We start from the raw sequence: 9,431 nt of genomic DNA on the forward strand, positions 1-9,431 counted from the left end.
TGTGCCGGGAGTCGAGTCGCGTCGGTATCATTGCTGCAAACAGCCTCGGATGCCGTAATAAGTTACTCAGGATACGCGTAACCATGAAGTCGTTTTCGAGTGAAGTGTTAATTCTGGGATGACTTTGATGATCTATCTTCAGTTTGCGTATGTCGTATTTTCACGTGCCGCCGCCGGACAGACATTCAACCATTATTTAGCGTGGCGTTTGATGAACATTATCATCAAATTATGGCGAGCATTCACTTAAACAATTAATTTGAACAGTTATAGTTGCATTAGCGCATTAGACTCTGAACTGCTCTGGAAGTTGGATTGTGTGGATTCTTTTTGGTCTGTGACTTTCAGAATATAGTGAACATTTTGAAGGAACCGTTTTTGATTATGAATCCCAGACAATCTCCTAATTCCTCAGAGCTATAAGCTGTGGCTATAAGTGTTTCTCGGTTGAAGTGGGCACTACGAATTGTAATTACAGGCTTCACGTTTTGCTGATGGCTTTCTGGTTGCCAATATTGTAGTTAGAGAGCCAGTGTTGAGAACGGCGAACAACAGCATTAAATAAATCATAGGAACATTTCATTAACCATATTTCCACCCGCCGCCCCACATATGGTGCATCGTTGGGAAAGACCTTCCACATTCATTTCAATAATATACAAAATTTCCATACGCCGCCCCACATATGGTGCATCGGTGGGAAAGACATTCCACATTTATTATTCAACAAATAAATTCCATACGCCGCCCCACAACATCCATTCCCGAGGCAGGATTCAAACCTGCGACGGTAGCGGTCCAGGCTGAAGCGCCTAGAAACGCTCGGCCACACCGGCCGCCTCTTCTTCGTTGCTCTGCTTTGTATCAACACGTCTAGCACTGGATATGGTTATCGTCGATTAAGTAGTTCAACTACGCTCCATAGCCTGATGCTGTGTTCACCATTGGATACTTACACCCCTTGTTGCCAATGGCAGTCAATATGGTGGTTGCATCGTAGACAGTATGTGAGACTCCAATGCCGTAAACATCATTGGCCTGCTGCGATCTCGCTATCGAGGGGTTCCTCTACCGTGGAGGAACTTTTGCACGCTTGCGAGATGCGTCAGATGGTCGTGAACAGAGCAGACCTCTGCGATACTCGGGCCACACGCAGACGCGACGGTAGCTGAGCCCGGCTGCCAGAGTAATTTCCCGCACCGCCGGCGGGGTCGGCAAGTGGCTACTTGCCGTGCCGGCCGGCGACCAATCGGCGGCGGCTTCTGCAATTCAAAGCGGCGTAAGTGCGCGGCGGAGCGCCCGCAATGCCAAATCAAGTTACGAGTGGCGCCAGCACAGGCCGGCGGTGAGTGCGGCCCGCATTGGGGCCGGCGAAGAGTACGCGACAACCTGATTTGCCGGCGCGCGTATTGCCACTTTGCGAGCTGTCCGAGGCGACCGCTCCTCAAAGCGGTAGCCGGGCGCGGGCCGCCGCGGTGATGGCGTTCCGGACAAGGCGCCCGGCTCGATTGCATTAAGGCAGGCGTGAAACTCGATTAGTGCTGAAGGACAGCGCAAGAGGGGCCGGCCTGTCCGCTGACCTCCACACACGAGGGACGGGACGGCGCTCCCCTTTTTCTGCCCTTCCCCTGGATTCTGCGAAACCGTTCGAATACTAATGAAGTACTTGTAATATGCTCCGTCGTCGTTCGTATTCTTGTGTCTGGAGGCGATGTAAGGAAATCGTTTCAGTTTTGTAACTGTTTGATATAAGATGAACATCAACAAATGCAAAACGAGGATAATGAAATGTAGTCGAACTAAGTCGGGTGGTGCTGAGGGAATTAAATTAGGAAATGAGACACTTAAAGTAGTAAAGGAGTTTTGCTATTTGGGGAGCAAAATAACTGATGATGGTCGAGGCCAACAGGAACGGGAAACAACTCTTGGATTTCTGTGCCAGTATGGGCTTAGTAATCACAAACTCTTTTTTCAAACATAAGAACATTCACCGGTATACCTGGGAAGGCAAGGGAACCAGATCTGTCATTGTCTATATAATAACAGATCAGGAATTCAGGAAGGCTGTGAGGGACACACGTGTATTCAGGGGATTGTTTGATGACACTGATCATTATTTAATCTGCAGTGAAATTGGGATTGCGAGGCCGAAAGTGCAGAAGGTCAGGTCCGTATGTAGGAGGATAAGAGTGGAGAAACTTCAGGATAAGAAAATCAGGCACAAGTACATAACAGCGATATCAGAAAGGTACCAGTTAGTTGAATGTAGTCAATTACAGTCATTGGAAAAGAAATGGACAAGGTACAGGGACGAAGTACTAGAAGTGGCTTAAGAATGTCTTGGAACAGTAGTGTGTAAAAGTAGGATGAAGCAAACAGCTTGGTGGAATAACACAGTCAAAGCAGTCTGTAAAAGGAAAAAGAAGGCGTATCAAAAATGGCTACATACTAGAACTCAGGTAGACAGAGAAAGTTATGTTGAAGAAAGAAACAAAGCCAAACAGATAATTGCAGCATCCAAGAAGAAATCTTGGGAAGACTTTGGAAAGAGGTTGTAGACTATGGGCCAAGCCACTGAAAAACCATTCTGGAGTGTAATTAGCAGTCTTAGAAAGGGAGGTAAGAAGGAAATGACAAGTATTTTCGACAGGTCAGGAAAACTGCTGGTGAATCCTGTGGATGCCTTGGGCAGATGGAGAGAATATTTTGAAGAGTTGCTCAATGTAGGTGAAAATAAGATCAGTAATAGATTTCGAGGTAGAATGGGATAGGAATGATGATGGAAATAGGATCACATTTGAGGAAGTGGAGAAATTGGTCAATAGATTGCAGTGCAATAAAGCAGCTGGGGTGGATGAAATTAAGTCGGAACTCATCAAATACAGTGGAATGTCAGGTCTTAAATGGCTACACAGGATAATTGAATTGGTCTGGGAGTCGGGACAGGTTCCATCAGACTGGACAAAAGCAGTAATCACACGAATCTTTAAACATGGAAACAGAAAAGATTGTAACAACTACAGAGGTATCTCTTTAATCAGCATTGTGGGTAAAATCTTCTCAGGTATTGTTGAAAGGAAAGTGCGAGTATTAGTCGAGGCCCAATTGGATGAAAATCAGTGTGGGTTTAGGCCTCTTAGAGGTTGTCAGGACCAGACCTTTAGCTTACGGAGAATAATGGAGAAGTGTTATGAGTGGAACAGAGAATTGTATCTATGCTTTATAAATCTAGAAAAGGCATATGACCGGGTTCCTAGGAGGAAGTTATTGTCTGTTCTACGAGATTACGGAATACGAGGCAAACTTTTGCAAGCAATTAAAGGTCTCTACATGGATAGTTACGCAGCAATTAGAGTTGACGGTAAATTGAGTTCATGGTTCAGAGTAGTTTCAGGGGTAAGACAAAGCTGCAACCTGTCTCCACTGTTGTTCATATTATTTATGGATCATATGTTGAAAACAATAGACTGGCTGGGTGCGATTAAGATATGTGAACACAAAATAAGCAGTCTTGCATATGCGGATGACTTAGTTGTGATGGCAGATTCGATTGAAAGCTTGCAGAATAATATTTCAGAGCTAGATCAGAAATGTGAGGATTATGGTATGAAGATTAGCATCTCCAAAAGGAAAGTAATGTTAGTGGGAAAGAAATATAATCGGATTGAGTGCAAAATAGGTGGAACAAAGTTAGAACAGGTGGACGGTTTCAAGTACTTAGGATGCATATTCTCACGGGATGGCAACATAGTGAAAGAACTGGAAGCGAGGTGTAGCAAAGCTAATGTAGTGGGCGCTCAGCTACGATCTACTCTCTTCTGCAGGAAGGAAGTCAGCATCAAGATTAAATTATCTGTGCACCGTTCAATCTTTCGACCAACTTTGTTGTATCGGAGCGAAAGCTGGGTGGATTCAGGTTACCTTATCAACAACGTTGAGGTTACGGATGTGAAAGTAGCTAGGATGATTGCAGGTACTAGTAGATGGGAACAATGGCAGGAGGGTGTCTACAATGAGGAAATCAAAGAAAAACTGGGAATGAACTCTATAGATGTAGCAGTCAGGGCGATTAGGCTTAGATGGTGGGGTCATGTTACACGCATGGGAGAAGCAAGGTTTCCCAAGAGACTCATGGGTTCAGCAGTAGAGGATAGGAGGAGTCGGGGCAGACCAAGGAGAAGGTACCTGGATTCAGTTAAGAATGATTTTGAAGTAATACGTTTAACATCAGAAGAGGCACCAATGTTAGCACTGAATAGGGGATCATGGAGGAACTTTGTAAGGGGGGCTATGCTCCAGACTGAACGCTGAAATGCATAATCAGTCTTAGATGATGATGATGATGATGATGATGATGATGATGATGATGATGATGATGGTCGGAGTAGAGAGGATATAAAATGTAGACTGTCAATGGCAAGGAAAGCGTTTCTGAAGAAGAGAAATTTGTTAACATCGAGTTAAGATTTAAGTGTCAGGAAGTCGTTTCTGAAAGTATTTGTATGGAGTGTAGCCATGTATGGAAGTGAAACATGGACGATAAATAATTTGGACAAGAAGAGAATAGAAACTTTCGAAATGTGGTGCTACAGAAGAATGCTGAAGATTAGATGGGTAGATCACATAACTAATGAGGAGGTATTGAATAGAATTGGGGAGAAGAGGAGTTTGTGGCACAGCTTGACAAGAAGAAGGGACCGGTTGGTAGGACATGTTCTGAGGCATCAAGGGATCACAAGTTTAGCATTGGAGGGCAGCGTGGAGGGTAAAAATCGTAGAGAGAGACCAAGAGATGAATACACAAAGCAGATTCAGAAGGATGTAGGTACCAGTAAGTATTGGGAGATGAAGAAGCTTGCACAGGATAGAGTAGCATGGAGAGCTGCATCAAACCAGTCTCAGGACTGAAGACAACAACAACAATTGTTTCATTCTTGAACTGAAAGGGTATGTTGATGTTCGTTCACTACCAGCTTTCCATATAGCTTGAATGTGCAGACGGCAGACGCGCTTACTTTCTTTCCCAGATAGTGTGCAATGTTATCTGCGACATGCGCGTCTGCAATAATAACTCTGCGTCGTCCGCTCCTCACGGATGCTTGCCGCAGAGACTGTCTGTTGGCATCGTGTAATCGCGAAGTGAGCCACGGCCGAGAAAGCAGCATGGTAAGAATGATAGGTATTCATCTTTATTGAGGAAATCTATTGTATGATATGGTTTTCGATACCTTTGATCTGATGAAGCCCTTATAATAAAACATTTTCTTTACTTTGATTGTGCGCGAGCTGCTGCTCGCAAACCGTTATAATAATTTAGAATCTAATACAGAACACTTTCCCCTCTTCTTATTTATGTAACACTATCGAAAATTCGGAAAAGATTAACTTAGTGAATGCAACCTTTTGTTATTTACTGCGAACATACATATTTTTTAATAAGTCTTTGAACGAACGTGACACTGATGAACAAAGAACTTTAGAGTATTTTTATAGTTTGTCATTTCCTTTCAGTTCTTGATTACAACGATAACTTTCGTACAGTTTATTTTCTAAATTAGCCAATACACCTGTTAAAGGAATCGGCGTTTAAGTAGTTTACCATGTCGTCATCCATTTAGCAATCTTTGTCATCAGATGTAGTTTCACAATGGCAATTTAAAATGCAGACCCATTATGTGAACTCATTGCACACTGAGTTCGCCTGTAGTTAGACTGCCGCCCAGTAAATGAGACACACCTTTTTAGTAGCTTTCTATAGCAGATGCAACAGCAGTTTTCATTTCATTACTACAAGTAAGTCAAAGGCGAAAGAGAAAAAAATCCATATCCGATATGAAGAGATTTCCTCTTATACGACCAGAAATCAGTTAAGGTTTTGTGAAATTTCATGTCAGGTAAGTAAAGAAGTGTGAAATACAATGTTACTATTTTTGATGGGAACTTAGGTAGAATCTAGTTTTCTTTATTAGGCTAGTCAGTACACTTTCTTGTAAATCACGCAGTCAGATCAATTTCTGTTCAATTCATTGTTCGCAGTAGACACCACTTCTTAAAACCCGTTTCAGATGTTCCAAGGAAAGTAGATGCGAATCCAAAATCAGTAGATAAAAACTTCTAGTAAAACTAATAATAATTTCCTTAAAGAAACGTATAGAAATTTTGTTCCCCAAATGTTCGCCAGAAAAATAGAATATTCCTTCATTCTCTACTTTCGAACATTCATTGACTCGTAATAAACTGCGTGATAAAGAGAGGGAAAGTTCTCTGAAAACATGATCGAGTGTCACTGTAACGTTGTACAAGCACAAATCATCAACGGATATGTAAATCATTAGAGATGCAATTCCCCATGATAACTAGAATAGTCACCACACTTCTTTAGCATTGTTCGTGTTTAGAGTCGTTACTAGGCCTGGTAGGGTCTACGGGGCGTGACGCGTCAGATGTTGTGTGACCACTCTGAAGGACACGGAGATGCAGTTAATCGTATGAGACAGTATTATCAGCACATGACAGAGTTTGAAGGTGGCTTCATTGTGGATCGCCATTTGGTCGGCTGCTCGAATTGAGCAGCATCCGGAATTGTGGGGCATTCGGGTGTGACAGTGGTCCGAAATTCGACTGCATGGAAACGTCATGGCAGGCATTCTTGGTGCAATGTTCCAGTCGAGCAGGTCTGAGGATCACAAGGAAGGATCACAGTACTGCGCAACAACAACATCTGAGCGACATCGTATCTGCTCCTGCCATACGAGAACAAGTAATGAACTCCTTGCGACGTTTTGTGCCCTCCTACTCCATTGATAAGAGACTAGCGAAGGATGTATAATATTTATGTGATATTTATGGTTGTGTATAATAGTTGTGAATTTTTTAGGGTTGTTCAAAGCAGAGATCCTGCAGAATAATATATAAAGACTTACTAAAGATGAAGTGAACATTTTAGAGACATTGACAAGTTAAGCCACGATATTTGGATGTGGCAGCAGTCGCTCAAGGAGGCCGATGACCGGTGGAGTTTGCGTAGCAGCAGTCAGCACTTTGACAGATCAACAACCGAAGAGTCAGTCGCCGCCCTAGAAACATCGCGACATTGACGAAAACCCGAATAAATAACTCCGAAAAACGGGCTTGAGCCCTTTGAGGAGAGGAAGGAGAAATGGAGAAACGTTTCCAGGACAGACAGACCAATGGTTAGCCAGCGGTCGTGATACTTCGCTGCAACGACTTAGCCACTACGCTGCTCGGCAGAAGATGCCATCCCAGATGTTATCAGAAAGAAGTTCATGTTTTTCTTATTCACGTGGCCGGTGAGGACAAAGGGACTGCAGCCTCACGAAATGGGGCACCTGTTAACCTAGAGGTTGATGAACTCCGCCAGAAGACGCCAACCTGAGGGTCGCTGGTTCGATCCTGGGACAGAGCAAACCGCTCCACCGCCAGAGTAGGTCAGGGGTATGGTACTGAATGGATGAACCCTCCGCTTGGCGCTCCACTGCAAAATAAACAAAATGGTTCGAATGGCTCTGAGCACTATGGGACTTAACTTCTGAGGTCATCAGTCCCCTAGGACTTAGAACTACTTAAACCTAACTAACCTAGGGACGTCACACACATCCATGCCCGAGGCAGGTTTCGAACCTACGATCGTAGCGCTCACACGATTCTAGACTGAATCGACTAGAACTGCTCGTCTACTACGGCCGGCGCAAGATGAGCAGTCGCCGCAACAGCGCTCACTGGTGCCTGGAGACAACGACGCTGTGCCACGCAGCAGCCGCGAGGAACTGAGCGAATTAAAACACATTGTGTTACAGCAGAAAAGAACCAGCAGCCAATGGACAGTATTTCAGTACATTTGTCAGAGCACAGTGGTCCCAAATGTTTTTCCTTTTCAGGTAATGCTTTAACGGTGTAAAAAACAAACGATTTAAAGCCCTCTTTCTTTCAAACAAATTTGACACTACAAAATTTCTTTTCGGATGGTGTTAGATGTTCTTGTCATTTTGATTGTAATTCTAATCAGATTTCTAATGTTACTTGTTATATAGCGGAGTCTATGTTCTTGTGGCCATAGGAAATATATTTGTGGGAATAACCAATTGTTAAAGAGGAAAGCATTACAAAGACAAAGACTATTCCGAGCCTACTTAATCGCGTAGCCCAACTGAGTTCCAACAATAATGAGTTGTTGAATCGATTATTCGAGTATAGGTCGACATCTAGTGCTACCCTTCCGACACAAGATTCATCAGCAGCCACCCTTGTGACTCCCTTCTCTGGAAAGCCAAGCAAAGGATACAGAAGAATTTTTTGCTGATTTGTTAGCAGCCGCTAAACTTGGTTCCTGGTCAGGTGACAAACTTACAGTTCATTGGGGAAGCTAAAGCGCATGTACTATATCATGAGGAGTTACGAAATGCATTAGCTTTCGAAGACCTGAAGCAAGGTTTGCTCAAAAGATTTAAAAAGAACAACAGTTTCCGTTTTTATAGGGAGCAGTTGAACATCATGTCCCAAAGACACAGAGAAACTATAGAAAGCTTTGTGAATAGAATATGAAAACTTAATAGTAACATTTATCAACTGTCAGTCAGGGATGAAGCCAGGAAATATATTATACAATGAATGGAGAATAGGGCCTTAGATACTTATTTGCGAGGATTGCCACCCAAAACATCGCTCCGTGTTAGGGCAGAATTTCGTATCAAGGGTCAACATTGCTGCAGCATTAGCGGAAATAAACGCCGTGGCGAAGTACAAGGAAAGAAAAAAATGGAATTTCCACAGGGGTTCGTTGTTCCAGATACGATTGGACACATCAGGAACACCTGTCGCCAAACACAGTGTACAAGTTGTCAAAGGGTAGGCCGTACATATCGTGAGTGTAGCAGTACAGGGACATTTGCAAACACAGGCCCACTGAACAGGAGCGGGAATCCCGGAACCGCCGCCAGGCGTTCCCATTAGAATTCTATGTATGCAAAGGTGAAGTGCTGGCTACCAGTTACTACTAAGGGTAAAAGACGTAGACTATTAGTCGACACTGGGGCTCACGTGTCAGTCATAAGTAAACAGTGCACTGAGATCAGGAGATGTGACCCTCCAAGATATAAGTTAAGTGGTATAGGCGGAGGAGACGTACGAGGGTCAGTCAAAAAGTAATGCCTCCTATTTTTTTTTTCTACGTTTAATTGTCAGGAAATTTAAATGCAATTACATAGGTTGAAAACCACAACATTGAGGATCATTTTGTCATTTTTCAATGTAATCTCCGCCCATCTCTACAGTTTTGGTCCATCTTTGAACAAGGGCATGTATCCCAGCACGGTAAAAATCACAGCTCTGCTTCCTAAGCCATTGACGCACGGATGTTTTGACGGCCTCCTCATCTTCAAAATGAATCCCACGATGAGCTTCTTTTAGTGGCC

This window comes from Schistocerca gregaria, chromosome 1 (assembly GCF_023897955.1).
Source record: "Schistocerca gregaria isolate iqSchGreg1 chromosome 1, iqSchGreg1.2, whole genome shotgun sequence".
NCBI classification, from domain to species: Eukaryota; Metazoa; Arthropoda; class Insecta; order Orthoptera; family Acrididae; genus Schistocerca; species Schistocerca gregaria.